Source organism: Colias philodice, chromosome 19 (assembly GCF_061535455.1).
Source record: "Colias philodice isolate Cphi_HAF_F1 chromosome 19, ilColPhil1 Martin Lab GWU primary, whole genome shotgun sequence".
Taxonomy (NCBI): domain Eukaryota; kingdom Metazoa; phylum Arthropoda; class Insecta; order Lepidoptera; family Pieridae; genus Colias; species Colias philodice.
Window position 1 is genome coordinate 5,843,326 of NC_143104.1, and position 14,955 is coordinate 5,858,280.

At 32.9% G+C, this 14,955-nt stretch overlaps 1 protein-coding gene across 1 annotated transcript in view; it reads right to left on the minus strand.

Moving 5' to 3' along the window:
• The window catches only part of LOC149479976 (protein amalgam-like), a 68,764-nt gene that overhangs the window by 32,862 nt on the left and 20,947 nt on the right, over positions 1 to 14,955 (minus strand). The gene's annotated exons all lie outside the window — the stretch shown is intronic.

Consider the following 14,955-nt stretch of genomic DNA (forward strand, 5'->3'; position numbering starts at 1 on the left):
ACGTGCAGAAATATTTATAGACTACAATATGTGCTATACCTATCACCTATATTTTGTTACTATTCAAGTTTTGTAGATACTTTTAGTGCTACAAAAGGAACAAATAAACGATTATCCGATTACAGGTATCGAATCTTCACCCACACACAATTATATAGGTCACATTAAAAGACACGTTAGAACTCATAAATATTTATTTGTTGCCCTATATTTCTCGACTAACTAAAGAAATACTTATTTCTCATCTAGTTTAATGAGAAAAATGAAATACAGTATTAATAAGAAAGCAATTCAGATGCTTATAGTCTAGACTAGGGCCATAATCATGAAGTATGTAGTCGAGAGAGATAAAGATTCCCAAAATACGTGATAAGCTTTAATTGCGAGACTGGTCTTAATTGTAAAAGTCGTAAAAGTACCTTTAAGTTATCTCGCTGTCATCGAACCCGAACAAATGTATTCTTCTGTGATTATTACAGCAATAATGTTCTTAATATTTTCTAGCTTATAAGTGTATTATATTTTCAGTGATATAATTTATCATATGAAGATCTGTACACACTCTAACTTGAATCATTTTGCAATAAACAGTAGATATATTTATCGCTAACCATGAGGTAATAATTTGATGATATGTTCTCTATAAAAAATGAGAAACTTCCCGTTTTCGATTACCGACTCTATAATAGAGTATAGTTTTAGATGGGTTTTAAGCAAACGCGTCCTTACAGTAGACGAAAAATCCAACGTAATGTTGAATAGGTGATTGGAAAGTCAATGATTCAGCGAATTTTCCCACTATCAGACCTGAGCCGAACACTGAAAACGGCTTACACGTCAGAAAATAGCGCATTTACAAACTGTAACCTCATTCTATAAGCTTACGTTTGCTATTTATCGTGATAAATTATATATTATGAAGATATGTATTGGTCTATAATAGATATGGGTATTAATTATGTAAGTTCTTGCATTGTATTTTACATAAAGAAATATCCAGTTAAAACACTCCGTAACGTCCTTAGGTAACGGCAGAAGCACAAGTGGAGTTTTCAATGTTTTTTCTACAAATGTTCCCTTCAAGAAGAACCTTCCACTGACTTCAACAAATATTTGATACAAAAATTGTTCAATTGTTTCTTTAGGTTAAACAATTTGCAGATTCAGTTTTAGGTATACCTATAATTATATTGTTTATGGTTTGCTTCATTGGCTTCAACATTGCACAAACGTATTCATATTCTCGAATACTTTAAATAATTAAAATCGATTATAAAGCCAGGTACAATAAAATAAACTAACCAAACCATTTCGTAGTTACGATTTCTAATAAATGTACACATTTTAATATTCAACTCGCCATTATAATTTTATCACGTGGGCGTGGACATAGATTTAATTAAAACAAAGCATTTTAAGTAAAAACAAGAAAGGGGTAAACATTTTGGTAATACTATATCATATTCTAAAATTTCTGCTTATTATTATATCAGGAACGGCTCGCCTCACAAAATTTTAAGACAACTCGTAAATCCATACAAAAGGGCTATATTTTTTATCTGCATTTTAGCAGGGTCTAAATCCTATAGAAATGGAGGCATAACAATTTTAATGGATGAATGGAAATGGGGGAAGGCGTTTTCTAGTACACTCTGAAAATATCGGACGTAATATTTAAATTTATGGCATACATATTATTTTTTAAGGTGTAATGTTTCATTAAGAGTACAAAAGCTTCATTTATTAATAAATATTACTAGGAACTTCATATTATGTTTGATTTTATGAATTATTAATATTGCAAAATATTAATTAAAATACTCTTACATAACAAATACTTTAAATAGCCAATATTAAAAATTACGAAAAATATTTCCGTTAAAAAAACGTATCTAGCCGCAAAAATATCTGTGTATAAAATTCGCGAAAAATTACATTATTAGAAGTAAAACAGAGAATTATATTTCGGGGGTGTTAAAACCTGAGCGTCTTCCTTTCATCTGTTTAGTAAATAAACACGTGTAATGGATACCCTTAGACAACGGCGAATTCTGTGTGTTTGTCAAATAAACTCCTCTACCGTGGGAACTCTACCCATTGGTGTAGGAAATGTAACTGGATAAATCTGACTAAGGCTGCGTTTCCACCAAAGATGTGCTAGGATGCATAGCGATGTGTTTTTAAAGAACAAATCCTCTATTTACTTCGCATTGGTCAGCACAGCGCTGGTGAAAAGCACCCTAATCGACAAACTTTCCTTTTCTTCAGTAGACGACTTATCGACAGACTGTAGGTATACATTTTATACACTATGGTCAATGTATGAGGAATTTTCTCATTACCTTGAGGAACCTTTTTACAGATCATTAAGGGTAAGTAGGTGATCAACTTTTTATGAACTGCCCTACCATAAATTTTTGTTATTTTGGAGCTGGCCATTTGACCGTAGTGAGCATATTATCCCTAAAATGTTTTAATCAAATAGCATGAACTATTTTTGTAACTCTTGTACAACGAAAAAAAAATTGCACTATAATATGTTTCCTCCAGGCAAATATTATATCATTTTTTTGTGAAGAGGAGAGGATAGTTTGTAATTTCTATAATATTTTTTGTTCAATGTATAAAAAATTGCGTTAGTGTATACTTAATTATATTCTCACACAAATTTATTTATTTTAAGCTTATATGAACGCATTATTTACAGTTTCATGTATAATTTGTGCAATATACCTAGATTTATGCGTAGTTTATTACACACCTAAGATAATATACAATGTAGTTTGAGTACGAGCATAAATTGGTTTTAGTGCGAGCTTTACCTACATTATAGACCGGGAGATACTGACACAAAATTTCGAGTCATTTGTAACAGGATGGCGGTTCTACAGGGGTCTTAGTACGCAATGATAAAAAGAAAAATGATGGTGTGATCGCTGGTATCGGTGGTTTAGTCGCGTGGGCGTTAGCCGAACTCGTCGGAAAAATAGCGAAAGTCAAACGATTTGTAACACAAAAATTTTAGTATTTACCGATAGCCCATAAAAAAGAAGTAGGCGGTAGTGTCATGCCATACTTTTCCGGTGTGACTTACAGCCCGCCATACCGACGCGAATATGTTGATTTAAATAAAACAATTATTCAACCATTTGTACCAGGCTAACTTTTGCACAGGTAACCATCGTCGTGCAGCCATTTACGAAAATCGCCATGCCATACTTTTCGGACGATTCCAAATGGTCGCCATACCGCCGAAAATCTGCAAAAAAAATTTATTTCGCCAAACTTTTTGTACCAGTATTGCATTTGGATTTTTGGAGAGTATTTGATAAAATGTGACCATTATTATATTTGCCATACTTCTAGTAGGGGGAAAAAGTCCTGTCATACTTGAAAAATTAATTTAGTATTAATTTATATAAGTGAAGATTTCCAACACCTAGATCTTTGAAATTTTGTATTTATATTCTTTGATCCTCAAACTTCCAGGAAAAATAAGTGCCATACTGTTACAAATCGTTTAACTTTCGCTATTTTCCGACGAGTTCGACTAACGCCCACGCGACTAAGCCGCCGGTACCAGCGTTCACACCATCATTTTTCTTTTTGTCATTGCGTACTAAGAACCCTGTAGAACCGCCATCCTGTTACAAATGACTCGAAATTTTGTGTCAGTATCTCCCGGTCTATTAGGCTACATAGCCTGCCATCGCTCAAGGCACTGCGAACATTAGCTCCTGATTTCACTACATAATATTATATACAAGATATAATATCCTATAAACCAAGTTTTAAATACGATCAAATTGCTTTTTTCATAACGCCTTAAGAACTGAGTTCAAGCCAATTTCAAAGTGGTTTAAAATGTTATCCAAGGCAATACCAACAACTATTTAGTAGTTTTTGATTATTCGTATTCTAAGTTTACGACTAGGCGACGTTGATTTGGAAATATCTCCTTATACATATTATATTTATGTCTAACTAGCGGTCCGCCCCGGCTTCGCCCGTGGTACATATTTACGTTTTCTCTACATAAGAACCATCCTCGTACTTCAAGAAATATAATAAAAAAAGAATTATCGAAATCGGTTCAGCCGTTCTCGAGTTATGCGCTTACCAACACATTTTGCGATTCATTTTTATATATAAGATAATAACGCTACTTAGCTATACGGCTGCTCATAATTCTTAAATGTATTGTTTTCCAATACATTTTTAATTTTCACCAGTACAATACATTTTTTACCGCAATAAAGAATTTTCATTTAATTCTATTCAAAAATACACTGAAGAATCTTAATAATTTTTCGTTCCTGTTATATGCCTCTTCTCGAAATTGTTTTATTTATTATTATAAACGGTATTTTAAGCTTTGTTATAATGAATGAAGTTTGGTGTTTGTTTTAAATTTAATACTTAAGAGTTCCAAGTAATTCCGAGTGATTGTTTAACCTTTTGGAATTGTTTACACAAACATCAAAAGCTGTTCTAACGGTCATTCAAGTCGAATTTTAATTTTTAATTACCAAGTATTTAGTATCTTATATAAACGATTTTAAAATTAAGAATGCTATGTGCTTGTATGTACTTGGGTAAATTGCTTTTTGTATACTATCGATTGTATGTTTTTGAGTTATCGAAAGTTTTAGAAGTGAGGATTGATGAAGTTATAATATATGTTTTTTAGCGAAATTTATAAAAAACCATATTCCATTATAATATTACATCCTAGGTAAAAAGACAATTGTTGCCGAATAATTGAGTATTCCGTAAACTAAGTTATAACTAAGACAGAAATGCTTTCTATTTAAAAAGTACTAGTCAAATTATTTTTTATTTATCCTTATTCATCTAACATTGGACTTAATATGTAACTATAATTAATAATCATAACATATTAAAGACAATTTAACAAATATTCACATTCACAAATAGTAAAACACATGTCACATCAAATTAGAAACTAAATTTCGAGTTCAAACGAAATAATTTGATTCAATTAAAAGAAGCGGAAATGCAAAACTCGATTTAGTTAAGCGACACACAACTCCTAAATTGAAACAATTACTAAATTGCACGCAAATTGTTTTCGTAAAACAATCACAACAAACCTAGACAGATTCAATTTCACAATATTTACAATACAGCCGAAATAAAATAGCTGTCAGGAGCACTCGCATTTCGCATGATAAAGAGCGTATTGAAATTACAACAGGTAAAATGTATTCAGGATATAGAACACTAATGAACAGGGTAAATAATTTGGAAGTTGCAAGAATGGGCTATTATTTGCGACGAACGAGCGAGGTGACACCGCTTTCATCGGACGTAATAAAGAGTCGGTGGTAACTCGCGAATGCCTTGTTCAATTTACAAATTCTTGGGGTAAATTAATAGGGCGCTACATTGCTTGCTTTGTATTTGTGGTTATCATTATACAGTTTTGTGAAGCCAAAAATGGTCGTAATTTATGCATGCTACATTCTTTATATTGTTATTATATTATTTTAACGAATTGTCAGTAATACCTACTAATAGAGCATAGATATAATATATCAACACACATTCTTATTTCGAACACTGATGATTTGCATCACATTCTAAAAAATGTTAAAATTTGAGTAAGTCTCTATAATAATCTCTCTATGATTTATTACTAGCGGTCCGCCCCGGTTTCGCCCGTGGTACATATATTTACGTTTTCGGGATAAAATATAGCCTATACGGATTCGGAAGAATCCTTCTAAGTAATGGTAAAATAAATTTTGAAATTGGTCCAGTAGTTTTGAGCCTATTCAATACAAACATACAAAACTACAAAAGGTTCCTCTTTATAATATTAGTATGGATTTCATTTTGATAAATTAGCTATGACTCAATACTTAGATATTGTATTAAGAATAGACAATCAATGACCGAAATTACCCAACAGCGACATAAATTCACAACACGGACTAAATTGTTGTTAATTACCCAATTTGGATAATAATCATTATTCACATGTAATGCATTTTCGAATGAATAATATACAAATTAAGCGTACCTTTAAATATCTCACATATATTTCCAAAAGAGTAAATAACCACAGACGATTAGTGAAATTGGAATATTATGCAGTCCTGTCTGCCGACCTCAGAGTTAATTCGCCGCATTCACAGAGAATTAATGTAAATTAAAGTTATTAAACTTTCAAGGTGCAATTATTGAGTTGGCTCGTAACTGATTTTCAGTTCACCGCTTAAATTCGTTGAAAGTCCTGACTCATTCTCTTCTATTACACAGTGGCCTATATAAGTTGCAAGGTTTGGATCTCGTCAATCTTTAACTTAAAGATGCTTTTTATAAATAAAAATGAATTACCGAAATTTTTGTATCTACGCGTATAACTTCCATACGACTTCATCAAACAGGATAAATCTTTCCAATATGTATAACATGAAGCAAGCAAAGTATATATTTCTTAATACTTAAAAAAAAGTCTACCCGAATGAAGCCGGGGTGAACGTCTAGTTTAACATAAAAATCTACGTTGAGATATCAAAATAACTGCGCAGGTAATAAATAAAAGCCAGAGGATTTGAGGAATGAGATTTTTTTCTAAGAAACCTGTAGTTAATTAGAGTAAGTACTGATATCTTAGAGGGTCGGAAATACCTAGATTGCGACGTCAATACGGCGAATAGGAATGATATCAAAAAAACTTATGATTAAAATACACGTTAATTTCGGAAGTTTCAATTAAGGTACAGTGAAAAAGTAACAATAACAAATTAATTTCTAAGTGAATAAGTTGAAAGAAATTTCGAAGAATTTTATTTATACTTTAATTTCATGAAGAATATGTTGAAACAACATAATTTGTAATTTATGTTTACCCCATTTCATGTTTTAGACCGGGAGATACTGACACAAAATTTCGAGTCATTTGTAACAGGATGGCGGTTCTACAGGGTTCTTAGTACGCAATGACAAAAAGAAAAATGATGGTGTGAACGCTGGTACCGGCGGCTTAGTCGCGTGGGCGTTAGTCGAACTCGTCGGAAAATAGCGAAAGTTAAACGATTTGTAACAGTATGGCACTTATTTTTCCTGGAAGTTTGAGGATCAAAGAATATAAATACAAAATTTCAAAGATCTAGGTGTTGGAAATCTTCACTTATATAAATTAATACTAAATTAATTTTTCAAGTATGACAGGACTTTTTCCCCCTACTAGAAGTATGGCAAATATAATAATGGTCACATTTTATCAAATACTCTCCAAAAATCCAAATGCAATACTGGTACAAAAAGTTTGGCGAAATAAATTTTTTTTGCAGATTTTCGGCGGTATGGCGACCATTTGGAATCGTCCGAAAAGTATGGCATGGCGATTTTCGTAAATGGCTGCACGACGATGGTTACCTGTGCAAAAGTTAGCCTGGTACAAATGGTTGAATAATTGTTTTATTTAAATCAACATATTCGCGTCGGTATGGCGGGCTGTAAGTCACACCGGAAAAGTATGGCATGACACTACCGCCTACTTCTTTTTTATGGGCTATCGGTAAATACTAAAATTTTTGTGTTACAAATCGTTTGACTTTCGCTATTTTTCCGACGAGTTCGGCTAACGCCCACGCGACTAAACCACCGATACCAGCGATCACACCATCATTTTTCTTTTTATCATTGCGTACTAAGACCCCTGTAGAACCGCCATCCTGTTACAAATGACTCGAAATTTTGTGTCAGTATCTCCCGGTCTATTTTGTTTTTGTTGCTTTGGTATTTTATATTAAACTAGCGACCCGCCCCGGCTTCGCACGGGTGCAATGCTGATACTAAATACACTACAGAAAAACTGTGAACGTTGTATATAAAAACATAGCGGCCCGGCCGGCCGGTACCGCCGCAAACGCTACGTCCCGCAATTTTTAAATCTGTAATATCTTCGAAAATATTCACTTAAATCATACGGTGTAAAGTGCCATATAGATCTATATTAAATGAACAATGTATTCAAGGTATTTAATTGGTTAAGGATTAATGCTGTATTGGTGAAAATCGCTTCGAAAATTAGCTTTTATTTGTCGTAAAAAGTAAATGACAAAAAAATTTTATTGTGGGTTATCCATAAGAGATAGACATATACCATCGCGGACTTTTCTGTAGACCTTTTCAATATGTATAATACTTAGTACATTATTTTGATAAAACTCGTAGGGTTCAGCCTGCGTTTGCAATATAAGCGGAAACAATGTAATTTTTTACGACATCACATTAGAAACCTCAAAAATAACAGTACTTCTCCACTATTTAATGGATGTTATTATACATATAAACCTTCCTCTTGAATCACTCTATCTATTAAAAAAAACCGCATCAAAATCCGTTGCGTAGTTTCAAAGATTTAAGCGTACAAAGGGACATAGGGACAGGGAAAGCGACTTTGTTTTATACTATGTAGTGATAGTGACTAGCGGTCCGCCCCGGCTTCGCCCGTGGTACATGTTTACGTTTTCTCTACATAAGAACCATCCTCGTACTTCCAGGAATATGATAAAAAAAGAATTATCGAAATCGGTTCAGCCTTTCCCGAGTTATGCGCTTACCAACACATTTTGCGATTCATTTTTATATATTACTAGCGGTCCGCCCCGGCTTCGCCCGTGGTACATGTTTACGTTTTCTCTACATAAGAACCATCCTCGTACTTCCAGGAATATGATAAAAAAAGAATTATCGAAATCGGTTCAGCCGTTCTCGAGTTATGCGCTTACCAACACATTTTGCGATTCATTTTTATATATAAGACTAGGCATCAACTGAATGAAATATATACACTTATTCATAATTTAACCAATCGGAAAATACAAGCCTTTCATATAAAAAACGAATTTCCAAATTGAGTTATAAACTCAGACAAAATTGCACGAACAAATTAATCGTTCCTCGTCATGAGCTACAAAGCGGTAATTTCATGCTTTTATTACACACAATGAATATATTGTCGATGATTTAAATGCAAGAGACCTAGATAATCATTGAATCATACTCAACATTCATACATAGGTACCATAGAGTAAAACTGAAAAAGAGTAATAGCACTCATGCAGTTCCTTCGTCGAGTTTTATATTGTGCAATCTACAAGTGCTATGTGGATTGTGGATGGTATGTAATTCTATGACAAAAGCCGCTCGAGTCGTTATTCACTCGGATTGCATTTCACCTCTAAACAATTGTTCAAACCAGACTAAGGTTTTTAAATTCGCAACTCGCATTCCCTGAAACTACAGAACTTTGCGAGCGTGGTTCACTGTGCCCGTGCCTAGTTAAAATTTTTAAATTAGACGTTCGTCCGTGTGTATCAACTCCCTGGTTGTTAGTTTATGTGGATTTTGCGATGTATTTTCGGTGGCTAAAAATATATTTTAATCAAAAAAGAAGTTGACGTGGAACTCTGGCGCGTTAATTAATTGAACATTTTTAGATCATGACATGATTTCTCATCAATATTATATTTTAGTTGATCGTTTTAGTTTCCTTATATCTTCTGTTGCAATAATGACGACTATGAGAATTATTTTTTCATAATATTAATAATGACTGTAGAGCTTCAACTATCTCGAGAACGTCTTCGAAAATATCGTGAAAACGTCAAAATAACGAACAAGAAAGTTAACAACGTTTCACAATACCGTTGTCAAGGTCTGCGGTATTCCAATGTAAAGTTTTGATAAACTTTAACGCTAAGTACTCGGTAACATGCTGGCTTATGTCCAAGCTCTTTGTAATCCTTGCAACGCGAATGTCCAAAAACATACTTGAAACTTGGAGCTTCAAAGCAAATAAAGTTTTTCCTTCGTCCTTTCATTTTTCATGTTTTCTCGCACGGTTGTCACGGTTTTTGAGAGAATGGGAAACTTCGATTCTTGGAAAGAAAAATAGTGCTTGTTTTCACATCTTACGTGGATTAATGATAAACTATCACACGTGTATGTTACACGATTTACTTCATAATTCTCATTTAGATGCAATGTAGGTACACAATACGTAAGGTATAATTAATTTGAATTATTCAAATATTGTAATTTTTTCACAGTATTTAGACACTAAATATTATAGAGGTGGTGAAGTTGGTAAAATATGATACACGTGTAATTAAACCTTCCCCTTCAATAAATATGATACTCTCTAGACTGAGCTAATTGATCTAGGTACTAATTGAACTTAAGTTACTAGCAAGAATCAATCTCCCTTATTTCCGATATACCTATAACTATATACAAGTAAATCTTTTAAACAATTGACCAACCAAAAATTATTGATCATATCAGACGAGATGAGATACTCGCATGATTTTTACCTTTTTTACACGCTTTAATATACCTATTAGCTTCACCTGTATGTTTGTTTGTTTGTAACCGACTTCTTTGGGCGTGATTTTGACCCACTTAAAACGGCCAGATTTCGTTCAAACTTTGTAGATTTATTGAGGAGTGAGGACCGATGACAATACACTAATTTGATAAAATTATTCCATTTTTTAGTTCGGTTTCTATAAAAAGCGTGTTTTTTAGTTTTTTTAAACTATTATTATTTTCAAATCCCGGTAAACAAAATAATATGGTAAACTTAAGAAATACAAAAATATTTTAAACCATTGTTATTTTATTTTAGTAAAGTTTTGTCTCAAGTAGGTAAAGTAAAATAAGTATAACAGTAAAAAAGAAGCTTAGAATAAAATCAATTGTGGATAAAATGAGTAAAAATTATGACGAATATTTCGTATGACGTTTGAAGTAACCTAAAGTTTTATGAATAAAATATTTTGATAAAAACACGGTTCTTGTTTCAAAGGATTATCGCGCTGTGTCTTTGGGATTACAAAAGTTATTTTTAGATTCTTAGAAATAAGAAAAATATGTTTATTCTTTGTTAGAGTGTTTTATTTTATTTTGTGTCGAACAATGAAAACCATACGAGTATCTTGTACAAGTAGGTAGGGGAAAATCTAAATGTTGATCTTGTCACACATCTGTATTATCTTAGCACAAAATAAGACATTCAATAATAATAACCCTTTCGTATCACAAACATACCGACTAAGACGGTCTGGCGCGATAAGAAACTCGTTTCCATACATACGCACAAGAGCTAGCTTTTTATCTTATTACCCTCTTGGTTGCCTATTGTCCTCGCGCATTAGCGTTCACTAAGATAACGTTTCTATATGGACGCGTGAGGTCAGTAAAGCGGCAGTTAGCCAAAATGGAGTACTGTTAGATCGCGACAATGAGCGCGATTTATCAGCGGGCGGCACGACAACGCGTGATCCGATGGTAATAGGCTCATCAACATAATAGTACGGCCTGGTGATAAATACGGCTTCTTTTATGTTTTCAGACTCCGCGTTACAGGAAATGCGTGCTTTTAAAGTACTAATGCGGGTTTATCTTAATTCAATCTAAGACTTGGGTTGCAAAATATGAATTAACTTGAAACAGTACAACTAAGTATTTTGCAAAATTATTTTAAATTCTGGTGGATAAAATTACAAAAAAAGGGAAGTGTTTCTTTACAAGCGATCACAATTTTTTCCATGACATAATATGTGCAATAGGTATGAGTATAAATTTCTTATTACCTATTAGTAAAATTTCACAACCCCTCTACAGTTATTAATTTAAAACGATGACGTAACCTTCAATCAAGCAACATATACTTTCATCACAGCTTAAAGCAGACGAAATAATACACCCTGTTATAGAGGGTGGATAACGCAATGACATAATCAAATTGTGCCTGCACATCTGCGTGTTCCAAAGGGGCTTGTCTATGTGGAATACGCATCAATACCCCCGGTAATAGCCTCGATACTGAGGGGAAACGTGCTGATTTATTACACCTTAAACCGATTGTGACCTGATTTGCACTGTCTAGTTTTTGTTTTGAAGTTCCCTACGCGATCGCGATATGAAACGACGGAGATATGATTGAAAAGGTCGAAGGTGTTCTGATGTTTACCGACAAAACAACTCTTTTATAACGGAATGTATATTTTTTGATGTGTAGGAAATAGACTCGATTCAATATTTGTTTATATTGTAGCTACCTACTCAGTTTAATAAATGTGAAAGTAGGATGGAATCTTTTACATTATGTAAAAACATTTCTTACGGAAATTCTGTACAGCTGCTTTTTGTTATTTATATCGTAGATATTAGCATAACATGAATTACAGTATAATTTATGTTAACACATTGAACATTCAATATACCTTAATGAATCTGGACAAAATTTCAACCGATAAAGTATCAGCCTGATTGCAATGAGATTACCTTGTTAAAATAGTTAAATTGTCTCGTTGCCTCCCTGATTTTAATACAGATATAATCAAGGGCGCATTGGAATGAAAATTTTTCAATATTTATGTAAATTAGTTACAAATTACAAATTTCAGCCCCATTGTATTGTAAAATATATAATATTGAATTATTTCAAACATAAAAGTTATAAAAACAAAAAAGCTGGTATTTGAAGATCGCTCCCGCTGGAATTTCGGGTCGAGAAAGGTGTAGCTAGGCCGCAACACCCAAGCTAATCTAAAAAAAATATATAACGAAATTGTATCCGAATGAAGTCAAGGGAAATGGACAGTCATTTATAATTAAAAGGAATGGGGTAGGGCAAGCCTCTTAAAAGTAATTTCCCCGCTGCCAACTTAATCCTCAAAGGGAGTGACTGAGGGTGAAAAAATGGTTCAGAAACAGCTATTTAGGACTACAATACGATCTGAAAACACAATAGTTTGTTCCAACAATGTGGATAAGAGCATTCATCTTAGAAGTGAGCAATATATTCCATATAAACTATTGATACCAACCCCTTTCTGAACTTACATAATATACATACAGAATCCCATCTAAATATAGGCGATGAAAATCTCGAATCTTTAAAGGATCGGTACAAAAAGGAATATACGCAACGTATATTCCTAACATATTAAAATAAATTCTTAAGAACATCCTATAACTCTGTAAAATTGTATGAAAATCTCACATATTATAGTCCCAAGATAGGACTACCTACCAAGAAGAAGCATATTTCCAGAAATACATTTTCTCTTCAATTATTATTCAAGGTTAGCATGAATACGTTACGATTTTTCTGATATCTCTCTATACGTGATCACTGTACTGAAATTATCTTCATAATTGCGCACGTGAATTATGCCACGCACATCCACTACATACTGCCGAATCAATATTATAATTTATGCATAATGAGAACAGCATCGATCAACATTTACACAAAACAAACTTCATCCCGTGCACTATTATACTCAGGGGTTGTTTCCGTGCCCAAGAGAGACGTGAAATGTGCAAACAATTAGAAAGAGCTCTTTTTTGTGCGCCTCGTGGGGTTCCACAATGGCACTTTATGGTAACGACAGCTCTCCTCTATTCAAAACTGCGATACCTATTATAGCGCGTGCACTAGACATCTGTTACTTTCACACTGCTAATAAACCATAAATCATGTCAAAAAACACAGACCTAACGTTTGTAGATTAATGTTAAACATGAACAATGATAGATAGTGAATATTTTTATTCCAATTTAAATCCTAATATACAGATTTAAGTTTTAAATAATTTAGAGGCGTATTAAAACTGCTTCATTATAATCAAAAATGAAATATCGTTGAATGATTTAATTCAGATATCCATACTCATACTGATCATGATCGTAGATAAGAGTGTACGTAAGTTTCGTATGTATTGGAAAAAATACCACTTTTTGCCTTAAACGCAGACTAAGCAGTACTAATCGAAAAACTGTGGATCTGCTCACTGCGTGAACCAATTCGATCTCATGCATTTAAATTCAGAATTAGTGAGAAGCTTTTTCCCGCAGACTCTTTAAGGTAAACAAATGCTTCCTTTAAATTTCCAACTAATGCCAGGCTTTATTGAAAACGTGATAGATTTTATTAGAGTTCGTTAAAATTGCGATCGAGACGTCTGCTCTAATAGAGTCTTCAAAGGTATTCTCAAAAGTGGCGAGACTGAATTTAATTTAGTCACAAAAAAGCAATCTAATATTATATCGAAACGTAATAAGAAATATACGTAATATTTTATTGGAGGCATTTTTTCAGATAATAATTTTATTGAGTGGCTTTGTCTGGCTATATTCTGACAAAAGACAGTAATTTTACTATGAGTAAATTTAACAGATTGGAAGCCTGTAGAATTGAATCATTTCTATAAATAGAAGAGATTGTAAGACTGTAATAATTGAATTCGCTGGAAAGTTATACATAACGCTATATTTATAATATTCTCTATTATATTTTTTATCTAGAAATGGCAATAATTGCTTAATATACCTACATTAGACGACTTCCACTTGAATAAATCCCATCATTTATAACGTTTCAGCAGTGAATGATGGCACTACTGAATATTCAGGAGTATTTTTATATTGATATATTGTTATGAAAGGCAATACATCTATCGTGTATCATACGATGTGTCCCGAGTCTAGAAGTTTCTACATTGCAATATCAGAAGAATTAGATTTAATTCTCACTAGAGCAAGTGTTCAATATCACTAAAAAATACTACCTATGTTATTTCTTTTTTTCTTATCTATTATAGAAGAATTTTAAATGCTCTATATTATATACAAAATTTATTTAACACTCAAAATTATTTACACGTTAATAAAACTAAATTCGAAACGGATAGATAAATCACACCATACAGATACTCCGCATATTTACAAATACTTGTACGTACTGCGATTACAACGTGATTGGGTTGCAAACAGACCACGTCAATATTTGGCTTCCTAAATTACATAGCAGCCTTTAAGTATGGATGCGACTGGGAAGCGACGCATGCATTTTCTGAAGCATCATTTAATATCTATCACTTGAATTTACTTTGAATAGCGTGGTTT